Here is a 21,072-nt window from a genome sequence, read left to right on the forward strand (position 1 = left end):
CCTGAGAAACTGTGTACTTTGAACAAGTAACTTAATGTCTTTGAATCTGTTTCTTAATCTGTAAAGTGAGAATTAGCACAGCTACATCCCATAGTCATTCTTGCATTGTACACTTAACTATTACTAGTGAAGGCCTCTCACATGTCAGGTGTTTTTCTGTTGCTTTTCATTTTTATTGTTAAGTTGGCCCCCACAAGTATTCTAGAAGGTTATTAAGGGACAATATTTCTATTCTACATACAAGGAACTCATGTGCAAAACTGTAGAGGTTTGATATCACATGGAAAGTAAGTGGCAAATGCAGGACTTAAATCCATGTCTATTTGCTTCAAAGCTCACACTCTTTCTGGTTAAGTGCTACCCAGAAGTGTGATGGCAGACTGAACCTTGGAGACCCGACTCTATCGTAAGGACCTGCAATGCTATAATTGGGAATCTGAACAGGAAGTAAAACTCTCAGACTTTACAGAAAACCACAAGCTCAGAGTTGCCCTTTAATCCCCTGGAACTCCTTCTAGGAGATGGCATAGAGAAAGGCATTCTGTTAAAGTTTGCCCAGGGTTGTCAACATTTTTTTTTTAATTTTTCCCAGTCTAATTTTAAATGGAATGTTGTTAAGCAAATGGGATCCCACTATCAGTTTAGCTTGGAAATGCAGAATACCTAAAATGAGCTGGCCCAATGCACCCACTGCCTATTGCATTGTCAGGATAGTACAAATATTACGAAAGTGGATTTTTAAATTGTGAGAATAGCCCAAAACCTCAGAGTCAAATGATGCTGAAAATGGGGATTATATCCTTCTCCAGACAGAGATTTTCCTCTGTACAGACTTTGATGTGGAATTTGAGAGAGTGTGGAAATGTTCAATCAACCAAGTTGATCTTTATTTATAGAGAAGAAACTGAGGGTTGGCACTTTTAAGTTACCCAAACATTCCTCCAACAGAGATCTTCTAGCATATATCATGTATCTTTTTCTCTTTCACCATATTTTTCCAGCTTCTAGAACACAAACGGAAGTGCCTCTCATATCTACCAGAGCCTGGTGCTACATAAAATGAGGAGATGATAAAAGCTCTTAAGATATGACCTCATGCTTCCCTCTGTCTCCAGGGCAACATTTAAAGGACCCCAGAAAACAATCTGTCTTTCTTTTCTCCTGCCAGCATCCAGAGGCAGAGACTTCCCTGGCTAATATGGACCCTTGCCTCTCATGTACATTTCCACTTGCATAAATGCCTGTGCCCTGTAATTACTTTCTGCTCCGCTGTGCACTGGTGTGCTGCAAGACATAGCCGAGAGCATTCCGTAGATCGTTAATGGGCAGACCTATGGGTCATTGGCCCCGAGTTTCAGCTTCTCATTTGTTTGTTAGTAAAAGACTCCAGGTTGTCTGATTCAACTGTCTGACTCAGCTACCGAAGAATAATAAAAGACAAGAGAAATGAAAGGATACTTTTCCTTAAAGTAACAACCCACAAACTAGTGTTAGAAGCTGCCTTAGTGGAGATATTAAATCTACCAGAACATTTGTTGGAGGTAGCAATTTGTGTTTTGTTTTTTTGTTTTGGTTTGGTTTTTTGGTATCCTTTTGGGGCAATAAAGTTGGCAAAATGAAGACAAGTGATCATTTCAGGGCAGAAATAACATCACAGCAGAACATTCAACAAGGTTGTCTAGTTATCACAGTGTGTTTTTTCTTCTAAAAATGAAATACTATAGTTTAAAAGACTACTTAGCTGCAATTTGGAGTTACATTAAATGAACATTCCATATTTAAGCTAAATCAATCTTCAGGGACTGAATTTTATCTAAAAGGCCACAAAATTTGGCATAATACAGCATCAACAGTACTGGCTAATGAAAAAAGCTACTGAAAGGAAAAATATGAAATGGGTTATGTAACCACTGTATTTACTATTAATTCTCATCATTATTTTTTTAAATATTTTATTTATTAATTTGAGAGAGAGAGAGAGTGCATGAGCGGGGGAAAGGGCATATGGGGAGGGACAGGAAAAGGAAGAGAATCTCAAGCAGACTCCCCGCTGAGTGCGGAGCCTGACATGGGGCTCCATCTCACAACACTGAGATCATGACCTGAGCCGAAACCAAGAGTTGGACACTTAACCAGCTGAGCCACCAGGCACCCCAAATTCTCATCATTATTGAAGACAGAATTTACAACCTGTTGAACCTCATAAATACTTTCAGGAATGGTGATTATCTAATTTGAGGATGAATTTCTGAATGATTCAGGTTTGTGAGTTTGTTCTTGAAGACACATGGCATTTACAGTGTTGTTAAAGTTTGGCTTAGCGTCTTCATAATAACTTTCTAGCTCTCCAACAATAAACAGGCTAGAGTAGAGCAGTGAGGAAGTCTGAGGGCTATAGTTGCCTCACTGAACTAATTGAGTCTATTATAGAATCTGAGATCTAAGTTCTTCATTTCCCAACATATAGATGAGGAAATTTAGATCAACACAAGGGTAAATTCAGTGTGTCTCTATCTCTACCCCTGTATAGATTGGATGCCTCAGTCTTTCTTGGTCAGGTCTACTAGACAGAAGAGAGTTGATCAATAATGTTTGCTTAGCAGATATTTTTGACTATTGTCCAACTTATTCTAGGAAGTGGAAGAGAGAAAAAGCTGGTAATGATGTGACAGGGCAAGACAAAGGTAGGGAAGAGGAGCATTTTTCAAAAGTAAGTAGGCAAGGTTGTCCATCCCTTGTTTTAAAGACATTGCTGATTAACATGTACAATGGAAAAATATCTTATTTTCATGAATACAAGAGGCATTATTAAAAAAAAATCTTTTACAAGTGAGTAGCTTACAAGGTTAGTCAAGGAACAACAGCATGAACTTCAGAACCTCAAAAGGGTATTAATTTACAAAAATCTGTTTAAACTTGCAGCATTATCAACCAGATATTGTAGTGCATGCTAGATATGCAATTTCTAAAAATTTTGTATACCCTCTCCACAAATGAAGCCCATCAGTGAGTAGGAAATCATAAAATAAGACTTGTCACCTTACATATTTTCTTTCTCTAAATAAAAGCAAAATCTTGAAAAAAATGTAGTCCACATTTTTTTTTTTAATTATTGAATTAGCCCTCATTTCAAAAAGACTGCCCCAGTTCTGTTAAAGCATTCTTCTGCTATATGTTTTACTCCTTTTGCTACTCCCAGAAACTTTATAACATGAATGGGCTAAGGATTTGAAATGGTATTTCACAAAAGAAAACAAATAACCATACACAGCATTTTATTCTTACTGGTTTAAAGAAAAAACAAACTGAATTAAAATAATAATAACGATAATAATGATAGTAAAGTATAGTTTGTATCAGCAAGTTAACAAAAGTAAAGTGATATTAACTGAGGCTCCCGCAGTTAACACAGAATTGGGTCACTCAGTTTTTACTGGTGGGAAGGGAACAAGGGCACACCCTTTTGGAAAGTAATTTAGCAATACATCAAGAACCATACAAATACTTTTATTTGGCCCATAAATTCTGATCCTGGAAATCTGTCACAAAGAAATTATCTAACTGAAGGAACAAATGTATTCTAAGACAGTGTTCTCAACCAAAGGCAATTTTGCCTCCCAGGAGACATTTGGCAATGTCTGGAACTATTTTGTTTGTCACTACTGTGAGAATGCTACCAGCAGCTAGTGGGTAGAGGCAAGAGATATTGCTCAACATCCTATAATGCACAGGATAGCCCCCAACAGCAAATTGTTGTCACTAGTGACAAAGTGGGAAACCTTGTTCTAAGGTACTCCTTGCAGAACTATGTGTAATTAGTGACACATTGGAAACAACCTTGATGGCCCTCCCCCCACAAAGAGACGGAAGGAAGTTTAGGGTGTTGAGGTGCATGCATCCACTTGATAGAGTATTGTGTAGACACTTAAAATGTTAGGGTGCTTTAAACAAAAATTTGAAAAAACATTTTTTAAGGTTGTTTTTTTTTTTTTTTAGTTTTGATTGTAACAAAAATGGAAAAAAAAATCTTCAGCAATCAGAGCAATATGAGCAGATTATTTAGTCAGTAAAGGAAACCCATTGTCATATTTTAGATTTGTTGAATAAGAATCAGTCTCTTATTCAGGTAACATCATAAACTGTCCCAAGGGGATCAGATATGTCTATTCAGGGCAAATGCATCATCTTCTCTCCTACTAATATGTCTGGTCTGAAAAAATTGCTGATTACATGGAGAGACAATGCACCAAATCAAGGAAAAACACCCCAAGAATCTTTATGGATTTTGCAGACATGAAATTTATCCCCATCAATTGTAAACTGAAAGAAGCTCACCTCATTCAGTCTGTTCAAAGAACCAATTAGCAGTAACTCATCCTCAGCAGGGTTTAGGACAATCAGTTTCTTGTCATCCAGGTCTGCATTTCTAGGTAGTGCTAGGTCAGGAGGGAAGAAAAGGGGTGCAACATAATTTGGAGTGACATCTGTATAGTATTGGAAAATAAAGATGCCCAAACTGAAAACTACTTATAGTGTGTGTGTGTGTGTGTGTGTGTATGTGAAGTATAGTGCAGTTGGTATTATGTTTCTTAAACTGAACATAAGCTATGCAAAAAAAAAAAAAAAATATATATATATATATATATATATGGTAGTGGGCAGAACAATGGCCCCAAGCATGTCCTTATACTAACAGCTGGAACCTGAAATATGCTATGTCACATGGCAAAGAAAAATTAAGGTTGCAGATAAAATTAAGGTGGCTAATTAGCTGACCTTGAAATGGGGAGATTATCCTGGATTATTCAGGATGTTATTACAAGGATCTTTATAAAAGAGGGAGACGGGAGAATCAGAGTCTAAGAAGGAGATGTGGTGATGATGGAAGCAGATGTTTGAGGGATATAATTGTTGGCTTTGAAGATGGAAGGGGGCCATGAGCCAAGGAATGGAGGCAGCTTCTAGAAGCTGGAAAAGGCAAGGAAACAGATTCTCTCATAGAGCTTCTAGAAGGAACATAGCCCACTGATACCTAATTTAAGCCCAGAACTGTATAGGACTTCTGAACTGTAAGATAATGAATTTGTGTTGTGTTACATTACTAAGTTTGTGGTCATTTTTTACAGACACAAGAGGAAGCTAATACAATTACCCCCTTGCAGCTATGTGTGTACTCTGCCTGCCCAGAATGTGTGTGTTAGGGAGCACATGGGTCCAGTTTTACCTTCTTTTTCTCATCATGGTCTGTGTTATAGAAAGATGTCACTTTTCCAAGTAAATTCTTCTTCAATGACTGATTATGTGCTTCCCCTGGAAACAAGATGCTCCTCTGGTCTCTACAGCACCTAGTAGGCAAATGTCCAGCAAAGACACAAAGAGAGTAACTTTTGAAGCTCTTTTCATTAAGAATGACTTCTCTAGACTCAGAGTGAAGGAAGTACTTATGTTTTGTAATGAATTGTAGGCTAAAACTATACAGTGTACTAGAAAAAATTTAAATTTTGGAGTCAGACACATCTGAGTGCCTATATCTTTGCATGACTATTTTGAGTGACTAAAGACAAATTATTTAACCTTTGTAGATCAAAGTCACATTGTTTCTTACCAGAAAAGTGACCTGCCTACTATCTTGCTGTGACCTGGACATGTTTAATGTTTGTAATACATAAAAAGGTGTTCTTACAAGTATAAGATACACTGCACACTCATTCTTTGTAATTAGTCATGAAGAGCACAGCCAGAGTAATATATCTAATCTTCATATTTGGCCATGGCCCTCCTTTACTTTAGACTCTTCAGTTGAGCTTTCTACCGTTTATGGCAGCAACTTTCAAACCTTTTCGTTTTAGGACCCCTTTACACTCTTAATAATTAATTACTGAGGACCAGAAAGAGCAACTGTTTATGTAGGGTGTATCTATTGATATTTGCCATATTAGAAATTAAAATAAAAGTAAATATAATAATCCCATTATAAGTTAAAATAAATATTTTACAAAAATAACTTTTTCAAGACATATAAAAAATGAGCAAGAAGAGTGGTGTTGCTTCATTTTTTTAATAATTTTCTTTAATGTCTGGCTCAATAAAAGACAGCTGGATTTTCATATCTGGTCTTGCGTTCATTCTGTTACAATATATTGTCTTGGTTGAAGCAAAATAAAAAAATATCCAGCCTCCCACAGATATGTAGTTGGAAAAGGGAGGATTATTTTATTTGCTTCTTCAGATATTTTTGGTTATTCTTGTTTGATACTCACAAAAACTGAACAAGTGATAGGTACTTACAAGCTAGTTGCCGTATGGACTCTTGGGGTATATCGCTGAACTTTTTGTATTCTGTTTCATTAAAATTCCTTGGTCTGTCTTACACTTTAAGTAGATGTTTTATCCATGCATAGTTTTGTCACACCAAGCACTGATCATTTTAAAAATTTTGGTTTCACTAAGTTATGCAGATTTTTTAAATGTTGGCCCATTTCACTATAAATATCAAAAATTCATATTTTTTAATATCATCACCAATCACATTACAAAAGTATTTAGGTATTGGGAAACTGTCAAGCTTGCTGTGGTAAAGAGAAGTTTTCCAAAATTTTAAACTTCACCAAGAGCTTTGAATTTTTAAAATTTCACCAGGAGCTTTGAGTTTTTGAATTGTATTATTGGCAACAAATGCTACCAGTTGTTTTCCTTGAAGCAGTAGGCTTATTTTATTCATTCTTGAGGAAATATCTGCCAAATACCCAATCTGAATGACCAGTTTGTTGGTCATTCTTTCAAGTAAAAACAATGCTTCATGGACAAGTCAACCCAGGCACACAAGTGCTTTTCCTAGAGATAACCATCATACTTCAGTTCACAGCAGAAGAGATTTATGCATATGTCCCAGCTCATCTTACAGAATGTTAACAATGTGTATGCTCAAGGTTGAGATTTAATAAAATTAATGATTTTTACTACTTTATTAAGGACATTCCTCAGTGCAAGTGGCTCTTCTTCCTTCTTTACTTTTCTTTTTTCCCTTTTCTTTCCCTGCCTTGCCTTGTCTTTCTTTTCCTTTCTTCTCTTTTCTACTGTGAGTACCTGACAGTGAAGAATACAAGATGACTAGTGCATTTTGTAGTACACTCTAGTGCTAGTTTTGATTTGTGCTAAGATGACAAGAGTTTTACCCCCATTGCTCTTGCACCATCAGTGCAAATGTCAACACAGGGAGAAAGGCAAATAATGTCTACATATTATTCTGAAAGTAGTTCTGGTCTTGCAGACCCCCTGAAAGTGTTTTGAGTACTCACATGTGTCTGAGGACCACAGTTTGAGAAACACTCTTCTACTGGATAAATTACAAGTTCCTAAGCAGGGCACACACAGCTCTCCATATGTGGTTTCTGTCTTTATCTGCAGCCTCATTGCACTTTATGTGCCAATAATCCTAAAATGCCTCTAGTCCTGAACCATGCTCATTCATGTGTCTCTGCTTTCTCTGATGCTTTTCAGACTCCTTGATGCACTGTGATATATAATGCCATTCCCCATTGCCTTTCAAGCTCCAGGTCATCCTTTGAGATGTAATTCCATTGCCAGTTCCTTCACATAGCCTTCCTTAAACTCCTCCCTCCTACAGCCTTCCCCCTCTATACTCCTTAGTACCTCCTGCACATCCCCATCACTCATATTTCCTATCCCAATAGTCCTCAATCTCCCTCTTCCTCTGAAGATTATGGGCTTCTTGAGGGTATTAATGATGGTTGTAACCTCATATCTTTCCCTGCATAGACTAGGTATTCAATAAATGCTGTTTGAATGGATGCAGTGATCAATGTGACTACACTCAACAAGACAAGCTTGGGAAAAAAAAAAATGGACAATCCCAACAAAACATGTTTCTCTTAAAGTTTTACCAACTGCACCACAGATAGATTTTCACTTTAACATAGAATTCAACCAAGCAACAAAATGATATGGTCTTCCTTTTATTTGGCATCTATTCAACAAATTCACCAAATGTCTACTTTTCTCCTGTCTCCATATCTTGTTCTAGAGAAGGTGAGAGTCATTGGTTATACAATGATAATTAAGCATCGCTATAATTGAAAGCAAACTAAAGTCAAGTCATTTGTTTTAATCTGTCTTCCATTTAATAGTTATGTAAACTTGGACAAATATTTAACGTCTGAGACTCAGTTTCCTTTGCTGCAAAATGGAGATAATAGTACCTATTTAAGGTCACTAGGGCCTTGCAATCCCTTGTTACTCAAAGTGTGATCCACGGACCAGCTTTGGTATCACTTGGGAGCTTGTACAGAATCATGGGACTCATCTCAGACCTCTCAGACCTTTTATAGAAAGACCTCATGTCATTAAGACTCCTTACAAAATGATTAATGCTGTATGCATACTTGGGCCCTTTCTCCTTATTGTTCTAAGGGTTTGCTTAAATTTTGTGAGCTTTTCAGCACTTTACTTGGTGTTGATTTCACCTTATTCATATCACCTTGCATGGAAGTTAAAATCCCAAATTATCTTACCTGCCTGGATGAAGCTAAGTACCAGATAAGTCTCCTTATAAAACCAGCAAGTAAACTTTTGCCTGTGGGTGGTGAAGAAACACACATGACATATTTTAGTCTACCGTCAACCTTAAAAGAGAAACCACTGGAGGAGAATTCTTCCTTGAACTAGCATAATGGACTTGGATTTAAGTATTTGGATAGGGATTTCATCTGTTACAGTCTTTTCTGAGTATTTGATAAACACAAATGAGTATTTACCAAAAATAGGCTCTAGCACATAAATGCCCCTATACAGCAAGGAAGATAGGTATAGAAGATGAATTGCAGTGTTCTGAAGCTTTACTCTGTATATGAACCATTTAAGAAGTATAAAAAAATCCATATTCCAGGGCCTCACCCCTAGAAGTTCTGATTCAGTAAGACTGATATAGGGCCAGGAAGATTTCTATCAAGGTCTCCAGTTGAATGCTTGCAACCATGCTTTGAGAAATGTGGAAACTCAGTCAAGTCAGAATATTGAATCAAAACACCTGGGAAATGGAAGAGGCAAAATGAATTAACTGAGTATTTAGTATATGCTAGCTATATTAAGAACATGATCAAATTTCATCTTTACAGCTTCATTTTATGGAGGAGCTGTTATCCCTATTTTACAGATCAGAAACTAGGTCACACAGTTGAGAACAGTGGAACAAGCATATGCTCCTAAATTTCTCTGACTCTAACTTATGCTCTTCTCACTACCAGAGTATAAACCCTTAATCTGGGCTTGAATCATGGCTCTGTAACAATTTTCGTAATTCTGCACAAGGTACTTAATCTTGAGTCTTAATTTTCTTATCTGAAAAATAGGGATCATAATAGCAGCTCTGTCAACGTGGTAGGATTTTTATGACAATCACAGATGATCATGGATGTGATCACAGATGTGAGTTCTGGACCTTTTGTTTCCATAAAATATGTCTCTTGGTCTTGGTTGGTCATCAAGAGGTCTAACCCAAATTTGAAACCTGAGATTAGTGTGGAAGTATTTTATTTGGTTTCATATTGTTGCTTGCTTATTTCTGGTGATAAATGAATACATAATCATTGCAGAAATTTTGGAAAATATATAAGTAAGAATGAATCGAAATATCATTTTATTTCTCTTGAAATAAAAACATAATTTTATCTCCAAGTCTTTTTCCTCATGTGTTGGCAGGAAATTCCATCATTTATGGGCTCAATTTCCTCTCCTAGGATAGTACCAGGATTGAAGGAGCTGTCATAAAGGAAATGAAGGATTAACCTCTAACCTCTCCTCTGGCCCATCACAGTAATGGAGGTTGCTGGTCCACATGTAGGATCTTGCCATCTTCACAGTGCTCCTTTTCTATTTTTTTTTTTTTTAAAGATTTTATTTATTTGACAGGGAGAGACACAACGAGAGAGGGAACACAAGCAGAGGGAGTGGAAGAGGGAGAAGCAGGCTTCCCGCCAAGCAGGGAGCCCGATGTGGGGCTCAATCCCAGGACCCTGGGACCGTGTGCCGAGCCGAAGGCAGACGCTTAATGACTGAGCCACCCAGGCCCCCCACAGCGCTCCTTTTCTAAGAAATGTGCTGGTCCTTGTTACCTTAGACTTCTAGATCTCTGGCTTTCCCAGACTAGAGAAATCTCCCTCCTCTCCCTTCACTACTCTCAGAGGCACTTTTCTTTCTCTCTTTGTCTGACTCCACTTATGTGAACCTAGTCATAGCTATTCAGTGGGTTTAGGCTTTAATGAACAATAGAACATGTCCATAACTATTAACTTGCTTTGATATTGGATTCTACAGAGAATACTTGAGGCAAAAAAAAACTACAAAGGACCTAACTACCTGCTTGGATTATGGGGAAAGGGAAAACAAATATATAAGAAGAAAAGCCCACATTCATAGGTAATAAAAGACCCATCACATGTAGCAACATATAAGCAAAGAAACCACTGTTGTCATTTTGGCATGTTTCCTTGTATTTTTCGTCAGTTTGGCATATTTCCCTGCACTTGACATTTATACTCTATTCTCTTTTTTTTAATTCCGGTATAGTTAACACATAGTGTTATACTAATTTCAGGTGTACAATCTGGTAGTTCAACAATTCTATACCTTACTCAGTGCTCATCATGATAAATATACTCTTAATCCCCTTCACCTATTTCACCCATCATCCCATCCACATCCCCTCTAGTAACCATCTGTTTGTTCTCTATAGTTAAGAGTCTGTTTTTTGTTTGTCTCTTTTCTTTGTTTATTTGTTTTGTTTCTTAAATTCCACATATGAGTAAAATCATATGGTATTAGTCTTTCTCTAACTTATTTCATTTAGCATTATACTTTCTAGATCCAACATGGATGGATGTATTTGCAAGATTTCATTCTTTTTATGGCTGACTAATATTCCATTGTGTATATATATGCCATATCTTCTTTATCCATTCATCAGTCAGTGGACACATTGGGCTATTTCCATAATTTGACTATTGTAAACAATGCTGCAATATACATAGGGGTGCATATCTTTTCAAATTAGTGTTTTTAGATTCTTTTGGTAAATATTCTGGTACTGGAATTACTGGATCATATGGTAATTCTATTTCTAATTTTTTGAGGAACCTCCATACTATTTCCAGAGTGGCTGCACCAGTTTGCATTCCCACCAACAGTGCAGGAGGGTTATTTTTTCTCTACATTCTCACCAACACTTGTTTCTTGTGTTTTTGACTTTAGCCATTCTGACTAGAGTGAGGTGATATCTCATTGTGGTTTTGATTTGCATTTCCCTGATGGTCAGTGATGTTGAGCACCTTTTTGTGTGTCTGTTGGTCATCTGTATGTCATGTCTTCTTTGGAGAAATGTCTGTTTGTGTCTTCTGCCCATTTTTTAATTGGATTATTTGGTTTTTTGGTGTTGAGTTGCATAAATTCTTTATGTATTTAGGATATTAACCCTTTATTGGATATGTCATTTGTAAATATCTTCTCCCATTCCATAGGTTGTCTTTTAGTTTTGTTGATTGTTTTCTTTGCTGTGCAGAAACTTTTTATTTTGATGTAGCCCCAGTAGCTTATTTTTGCTTTTATTTTGCTTTTATTTTTGTTTTGTTTTATTTTGTTTCTTAAATTCCACATATGAATGAAATTGTATGGTATTTGTCTTTCTCTGACTGACGTTTTTCTCTTAGCATAATACACTCTAGTTCCACCCATGTTGTAGCAAATGGCATGATTTCATTCTTTTTGATAGCTGAGTAATATTCCATTGTGTATATATATATATACCACATCTTCTTTATTCATTCATCAGTTCATGGACATTTGGGCCCTTTCCGTAATTTGGCTATTGTCGATAATGCTGCTGTAAACATCAAGGTGCATGTATCCCTTCAAATCTGTATTCTTGTATCTTTTGGGTAAATACCTAGTAGTGCAATTGCTGCATCATAGAGTACCTCTATTTTTTAACTTTTTGAGGAACCTCTATACTATTTTCCAGAGTAGCTGCACCAGTTTGCATTCCCACCAACAGTGTAAGAGGGTTCCCCTTTCTCTGCATCCTCAACAACATCTTTTGTTTCCTGTGTTGTTAGTTTTAGCCATTCTGACCAGTGTGAGGTGGTATCTCATAATGGTTTTGATTTGTATTTCCCTGAGGATGAGTGATGTTGAGTATCTTTTCATGTGTCTATTAGCCATCTGGATGTCTTCTTTGGAAAAAATGTCTATTCATATCTTCTGCCCATTTCTTAACTGGATTATTTGTTTTTTGAGTGTTGAGTTTTATAAGTTCTTTACAGATCTTGGATACTAACCCTTTATCAGATATGTCATTTGCAAATATCTTCTCCCATTGCATAGGTTGCCTTTTAGTTGTGTTGATTGTTTCCTTCGCTGTGCAGAAGCTTTTCATCTTGATGAAGTCCCAATAGTTCATTTTTGCTTTTGTTTCCCTTGCCTCTGGCAATGTGTATAGTAAGAAGTTGCTACAGCCGAGGTCAACGAGGTTGCTGCCTGTGTTCTCCTCAAGGATTTTGATGGTTTCCTGTCTCACATTTAGTTCTTTCATCCATTTTGAATTTATTTTTGTGTATGGTGTAAGAAAGTGGTCCAGTTTCATTCTTCTGCATGTTGCTGTCCAGTTTTCCCAACACCATTTGTTGAAGAGACTGTCTTTTTTCCATTCAATATTCTTTCCTGCTTTGTTGAAGATTAGTTGACCATAGAGTTGAGGGTCCATTTCTGGGCTCTCTATTTTGTTCCATTGATCTGTGTCTATTTTTGTGCCAGTACCGTGCTGTCTTGATGATCACAGCTTTGAAATATAGCTTGAAGTCCAGAATCGTGATTCCTCCAGCTTTGTTTTTCTTTTTCAGGATTGCTTTGGCTATTTGGGGTCTTTTGTGGTGCCATACAAATTTTAGGATTGTTTGTTCTAGCTCTGGTAAAAAATGCTGGTGTTATTTTGATAGAGAATGCATTAAGTATGTAGATTGCTTTGGGTAGTATAGACATTTTAACAATATTTGTTCTTCTAATCCGTGAGTATGGAACATTTTTTCCATTTCTTTGTGTCCTCTTCAATTTCTTTCATAAGTGTTCTATAGTTTTCAGAGTATAGATCTTTTACCTCTTTGGTTAGGTTTATTTCAGGGTATCATTGTTCTTGGTGAAATTATAAATGGAATAAATTCCTTGCTTTCTTTTTCTGCTGCTTCATTATTGGTGTATAGAAATGCAACAGATTTCTGTACATTGATTCTCTATCTTGTGACTTTGCTGAATTTGTTTATTAGTTCTAGCAATTTTTTGGTGGAGTTTTTGTGTTTTCTACATAGAGTATCATGTCATCTGCAAATAGTGAAAGTTTGGCTTCTTCCTTGCTTTTTTTGGATGCCTTTTATTTATTTTTGTTGTCTGATTGCTGAGGCTAATACTGTTGAATAAAAGTGGTGAGATTGGACATCCTTGTCTTGTTCCCTATCTTAGGAGAAAAGTTCTCAGTTTTTCACCACTGAGTATGGTGTTACCTGTGGGTTTTTCATATATGGCCTTTATTATGTTGACCTATGTTCCTTCTAAACCTACTTTGTTGAGGGTTTTTATTATGAATGAATGTTGTACTTTGTCAAATGCTTTTTCTGCATCTATTGAAATGATCATGTTTTTTATCCTTTCTCTTGTTAATATGATGTATTATGTTGATTGATTGTGAGTGTTGAACCACCCTTGCATACCAGGAATAAATCCCACTTGATCATGGTGAATGACTTTTTTAATCTGTTGTTGGATTTGGTTTGCCAATATTTTGTTGAAGACTTTTGCTTCTGTGTTCATCAGAGATATTGGCCTGTAGTTCTCTTTTTTTTGTAGTGTCTTTATCTGGTTTTGGAATCAGGGTAATGCTGCCCTCATAAAATGAATTTGGAAGCTTTCCTTCCTCTTCTATTTTTTGGGGAATATTTTGAGAAGAATAGGTAGTAACTCTTCTTTAACTGTTTGGTAGAATTCACCTGCAGTGCTGTCTGGTTCTGGACTTGTGTTGGTTGGGAGCTTTTTAAATTAATGATTCAATTTCATTGCTGGTAATCAGTCAGTTCAAAATGTCTATGTCTTCCTGATTCAATTTATACTCTATCCTTACATTTAGTTGTTTATGTTTTCAGTTAGCATTATACAAAAATTATTTCCCATGTTGCTTTAAACTAGTAAAATTTTAGGTTGTATCCAAATTTGTATAATTATGAACAGTGTTGTGATAGATACTGTTATACAAAATCATTTGTCTGCATTTTGACCTATTTTCTTAAGAAATATGTGAAGTGGAAATACTGGACTCTAAGGTATGGAACATTTTTAGACATGAAGACTCTGTTAATTAATTCAACAAAGCTTTAATTGAATACCAGTCATTGTTATTATTTTATGTTCAAGCTAAAGGAGAAATTTGGCTTCCCATGAGTATACCTATATAGCCTGACTAGATGGGGCTTCAGAATACAGGTGATGTCAAAGTCAAGGACCAGCAATAACAGTTGGCCCCAGTGGTCATGTTCCACTTTAATGAGGAGAATATAGGGGTAAATATTTGTAATCCGGATTGAATGAATTTTGATTCCCCTCTGGTTTTGTTCAAGTCCCACAGACATTACAAATTTCAGTGTGCTCAGCATAGTTCAAGCATTTGCAAGATGATTGTGTAAGGAGAGGTGGGGGCATGGCTGGCTTTATGAGTACATGACTGCTACAGTTGCACTAGGCTTCACAGTTAGAAAAGCCCTGCACTTGGTTTAATGCTCTGCTATTGCTATTTTTGAATTTGTAATAATTTTTGAACCTCACATTTCCATTTTGCACTGGGTCCTGCACAATAAGATATTACTGCCATAGAAATAGCATAGATAGTGGATGAACTGAAGGATCTTTCGGGCTAGTTCTGTTATTTTGTAATGCTGTCTGTTCTCTACAGGGCCCTTTAAATTGGACCCCCTAGCGCAAGTCCCTCATTAGGAATTCCATAAAGATCAGCCACAGGAAGTTGTAACATTATGTTAGTAGTATTTGCTCCATTTGTCCACTGCCCTGTTATGATCCACTCTTCTTCACTTTTGTTTTCCTTTGATCTCTGATCTCTGTCATGTACGTGACTTCCAGTAGTTGTCCTCGTACCTGTTTTGAGGCTCCATTTGAACAAGCTTTGGTTCCTGGAACTATTTGTTAGATTCAATGTGGAAAACTTCTAGACCTATTCACTTGCAGGTGAGAGGCATTCACATGCACCTCTTACATTGAATTAGACCAAATCCATGAACCCAAAAGAAACATGTTGGCTCTTTAGGGATAGGGAGATGTCTTGATTTAGTTTAGATATGGTGGGTTCCTGAAGTTACTCTTTCCAGGAAGCTTTCCCTTATTCTCCAACAATAAAATATGTGGTCCTGGGGCACCTGGGTGGCTCAGTCGTTAAGCGTCTGCCTTCGGCTCAGGTCATGATCCCAGAGTCCTGGGATCGAGCCCCGCATCGGGCTCCCCGCTCTGCAGGAAGCCTGTTTCTCCCTTTCCCACTCCCCCTGCTTGTGTTCCCTCTCTCGCTGTGTCTCTCTCTGTCAAATAAATAAATAAAATCTTTAAAAATAAATAAATAAAATAAAATAAAATATGTGGTCCTATAGCACTCTGTCATCACCTCTATGTAGTACTTACTAGATTGCAGTGTGAGTGGAAGCCTACTTGACAATATCTGACACTACAATATAAGCTGCTTGAAGGCAGGCACCATGTTTTGTTTTCTTGTATAGCCTCCAAAGGTAGGTATAGTGTCTGGGATATATAGTATTTGCTCAAAAATATTTATTCAGTGAATTAATGTGTGGGAAAGTTAGTGATGCAATTATTTGATTTATTTAAATTAATAGGCTATATTTTTTGAGCAGTTTTAGGTTTACAGAATAATTGAGCAGAAAGTACAGAGAGTTCTTATATACCCCCTCATTGCCCTCCCACAGTTTCCCCTATTATTAATGTATTAAAAATATATATAATGTAATAATGTATAAATGTAGCTTTAGTGTGCTACATTTGTTATGATTTGATTAACTAATATTGATACATTATTTGTAATGAAAGTCCATAGTTTACATTTGGGTTCACTCTTTGTATGCTACATTCAGTGGGTTTTGACAAATGTATAATTACATGAATCCACAATTACAGTATCATATGCAGTGGTTTGCTGCCTTAAAAATCTTCTGTGCTCCACATATTCATCCCTTTTCCCCACCCTTCCCACTCGAATACCTGGCAACTGTTAATCTTTTTACTGTCTCCAAAGTCTTGCCTTGTCCAGAATGTCATATAGTTGGAATCATACAATATATAGCCTTAATATATGCTTAATATATATCATTTAATAATATGCTTTAAAGTTTCTCCATGTCTTTTTGTGCCTTGAACATTCATTGCTTTTATTGCTGAATAACATGCCATTGCATGGATAGCTCACAGTTTATCTATTCACTTTTTGAAAGACAACTTGGTTGCTTCCAAGCTTGGGCAATTATGACTAAAGATACTATAAACATTCACGTGCACATCTTTGTGTAGACATAAATTTTCAACTCATTTGAGTAAATACTTAGGAGGGTAATTGCTGGGTCATATGGTAGGAGTATATTTGGTTTTGTAAGAAATTGTCAGTCTATTCCAAAGTGGCTGTACCATTTTGCATTGCATCAGCAAGGAATGGGAATTCTTTTTGCTCCACATCCTCGCCAAAATTTGGTGTTGTCAGTGTTTTGGATTTTGGCCATTCTAATAGATGTGTCATGGTCTCGTTGTTTTAATTTGCATTTCCCTAATGGCATATGATGTTGAATATTTTTATATAATTTTTTGCCATCTGTATATCTTTTGTGAAGTGTCTTTTCAAATCTTTTGCCCATTTTTTAATCAGAATGTTTTCTTATTATTGAATTTTAAAAGTTCTTGATACATTTTGGATACTAGCCCTTTATCAAATATTTGTTTTGCAAAGTGCCAGTCTATGACTTGTCTTTTCTTTCTCTTGTCAGTGACTTAAAAGTTTTAATTTTAAGTACGTCCAACTTACCAATTTTTTCTTTTATGGGTGGTGTTTTTGGTGTTATATCTAAATAATCATCACCAAACTCCATGTCACCTAGGTTTTCTCCTGTTATCTTCTAGAGTGTTGCAGTTTTTTGTTTTACATTTAGGTCTATGGGCTATTTTGAGTTGATTTTTGTGATAGGGGTAAGGTCTGTATCTAGACTCATTATTTTTACATGTGGATGTGTAGTATTTCCAGCACCATTGGTTGAAAGACTATTCTTTCTCTGTTGAACTGCCTTTGCTCCTTTATCAAGGATCAGTTGACTGATTGTGTGGGTCTATTTCTGGGCTCACTAGTCTAGCCCATTAATCTGTTCACTTACTATTTCATTAATATCACACTAGTCTGAACACTGTAGCTTTATAGTTAATTCTCACAGTTAGGTGTCAGTCCTTTGACTTTATTCTAATTTCAATATTGTGTTGGCTGTTCTGGACCTTATACCCTTCATATAAGCTTTAAAATCAGTTTGTCTATATACACTAAATAATTTTTGGATTTTGATTGGATTGTTTTGAATCTATAGATCAAGTGGGGAAGAACTGACATCTTGACAATATTGAATCTTCCTGTTCATGTACATGATATATTTCTCCATTTATTTAGATCTTTGATTTCTTTCATCAGAGTTTTATAGCTCTCCTCATATAGATCTTGTACATATTTTTTGGATTTATACCTGTTATATTTTTTCATGTTTCATTCCTTTTTTATCACCAAAAAATCCATGTCCAGTATGGAGAATATGAAAAGCAAAACATTATTAAATATTTCTGTAATCTCACTGGCCTTGGCATGTATTTTGAAAGATACCTATGTATGCATTTTGATGAGGGGAATTTAATTAGTTCTAACTAATCCCCTGCTGTTAGATATTTAGGTAGTTTAGCTTTGCAATATTACAACTTAGACAAACAGGGATAATTGAATTAATATGGATTATAATTTTAGAAATAAACATTTAAACAATCTTTAAAATTCTCGAAAACAGACAAAATACTTGGATTCACAGAAATTTACAAAAACACTCTGATGTTTACTAAGATTTATAATAATTTAATGGTAGCATCTAGGAACACTAATTCTGATCAAATCAATGTTTTTATCTAATTGTGATGTCAAATATCTTGCTTTGTACCAAATGCTTTCAGCCAAGTATTTTTAAACTACATTACATGGAGCCCATGGAAGCTAGAGCAATGGATTCTCACCAATTTTAACTTATTTTCATAACTTTGACTATACAGTCTTTCTAAATTACTTAACCTGACATCTATTCCTCATCTCATGAAAAGTATGGAATAGTGTCAGTCATGGGCTTTAACCCATCCTCTGATAAATTATGTAAATAATTATTCAAAAGTAAAATATGTCATAGTCCATCTGCATTAGTATTAGCACACTGGGCCATGGTTTAGCAATCCATTATCTGCTACCATTCTTCTCATAAGAGTCCCCAGTTTCCCTTGTAGAACTAATCTGTGCTTAGTCCATGTGGTTTGGATGGGGAATCCAAGGGACGAATGGTTCCTAAACCTGGCATCATATAACCCAACTATAATGACTAATTCAAGTGTGATCTTCTTTTATAATAAATGCTAAAATCAGGGTACTTGATGAGGGAAACTGGGTAAGTTTTACACTTTTCAAATACACATACAGCTATAAATTTGCAAGAATGGATCTACTGGACAACCCGCAGATGAGCAGAATCTGCATGAGATATTGGCAATGCAGAGGAAAGTGGAGCTAACAGTTGGGGGATGGAAACAGGTAGAGAGAGAAAGAGTGGAGAGGAAGGAACTGATCCTGATGAAGATCTAGCCCTGTCTGTGTATGCAGACAGAAGCACTCCTGGACAATTCATTTCTATCAATCAAGCAATTGCTTTTTTTGCCTGGGGCATTTTAAGTGGATTTTCTGCCCTCCTTATATCCAAGAGTTGTGAATAACAACAATTTAGGATGGTTCAAGCTCTTTCAGATACAGTTTCTGTTTCCAACCCCTGTGGTACTACAGATTCTAGGTTTAATGTGCAGATTGTAAGTAATGATAGCACAGTGATTGTGGAGACAAGAAATGACCTTATGATGCTTCAATGTCATTGTTTTATTTGACTACTTGGAGTTTTTATTTGTACTGAAGTTTTCAAGTAGTGAAACAGTGTAGTTTTTGTTGTTTGATAATTTGAATTTTAGATGATATATGAAATATTTTACTGGACTTGAATAGCATCTTTAACATTAAAATTTCTTCTTTTAAAAGTTGTAAGTTTGTTTTAATACTAAAGGACAAATCAAGAAAATGTGTATTACTGATTTGTGCATGATTATTAAAAATAATTTTGTCATATAGATGTGGGAAGTGTTGAAGAGTGATCTGCTCTAGATGCTAAGTACTCTTGGTCTGCCACTATCTCTTTGCTATGGGAAATTAAGAAATTTCCAAAACTGCACTGTAAAATATAATGTTCTCCTTGAATGTTCAAAGTTCCTCTCAGATATTCCTCACTTTTAGTTCATCACAAGGGTCTCTTGGTGCGTTTCTCCAGACATTAGTTTGTGGTCTGTTATCTTCTCCATGACTTCAATTGATTAGATCATGACTGTATCTCCAAGAGTTCTCTACTCTTACTCAGAAGTGATCACATCGCATTACCTTTGTGCCATATGGTGAGGCTGCTGTTGTAATGGGAGAAAATGGGGGCTTCTATGTTTCATATGCACTTCTGATTGCCTAAAGGAATTTTGTTCATATTCCAGTGGTTGGTAACTTCCTGTGTTGCTTCTGGTTCTTTTCTTTACTTTTCTCATCCATTTCTGTCTGTTCTCTTGTGTTTTCTTTTGTTTCTTTGTTTTTATATCAGCTTCAAATCTTTCTTTGTTCTTAGAGAAATGAAACATTATAGATAAAACTAAATGTTCTCTTCAGTATTATTTCTTTCTCTCACTTTCCAAAAGCAACCATAGCCATGCAGATCTTTTGTAAATTCTTTTACTACATAAGTATTATCTATCATCTATCTCTAAAGATATATATTTGATTATATCTTTTCCTATAAAGTCTGTTGTGACTATGTAAGACACATTATAAAGAATAAGAAGAAGACAAATAACACACTTTATCCATTCACTGAATTCTATTCCCCCACCCTCTTCTTAGTCATCTTCCTTATTATTTTTGTCTGGGTTTCAGTTCAACTTTTTGTTTTACCACAAAAATGAGCTATTTTATAGGCAGTAGTAATTGTTGCCTATATATTTACCCATTTTATTTGTGCAGCATTATTTCTCATATACTACTCCTTCCCTATGGTTGAAATATCCTTTCTTTTGCTCTTTCTCTGTGTTTAGTAGTTTTGTGGTTGTCTCTACGCAGCCCCCTGGGACCATATGTCTAGAAATGGGCCTACTGTTGGCATCTCAGGGGTCCTGTTCTGCACCAATAGTGGAGATGACACGTTTAATTCCTTGGCTCATGGGACAGGGACTTGCCCTAGCTCCTCACATTTCAGCTGGGTTTCCTTTATCCACTAAGATACACATTTTCAACCCTAGGCTGTAATCATACTTTTTTTCAGCTTCCGTGGTGATGGAAGGGTGATTTTGAGGCAGGCAGGAGGGTGGGTTTGCATATTTCTATACCCAGAGCCCAAAGGGCTGCATGTTATGTTCCAGTTCTAGCTGATGGAGATGTGTATCTTGTGTTTAAGCAGTGATCTGGCCTTTTTAAAATATTCAACATTGTTGTGTGTGTTGCCAAGTTGGGGATTTACTGAATGTACTATACAGAACTACCTTGACTGGAAGTTGTGGTTAGGGTTTTGAGGTTCTTTCAAACAGATCAACTATTTATATAATAAGGATACCTAGATCGACCAAGGGGGGAAAGGACTGTGTGAGCACATATTC

The sequence above is a fragment of the Mirounga leonina genome, unplaced genomic scaffold, assembly GCF_011800145.1.
Source record: "Mirounga leonina isolate KUSES-001 unplaced genomic scaffold, KU_Mleo_1.0 Mir_101608, whole genome shotgun sequence".
NCBI lineage: Eukaryota > Metazoa > Chordata > Mammalia > Carnivora > Phocidae > Mirounga > Mirounga leonina.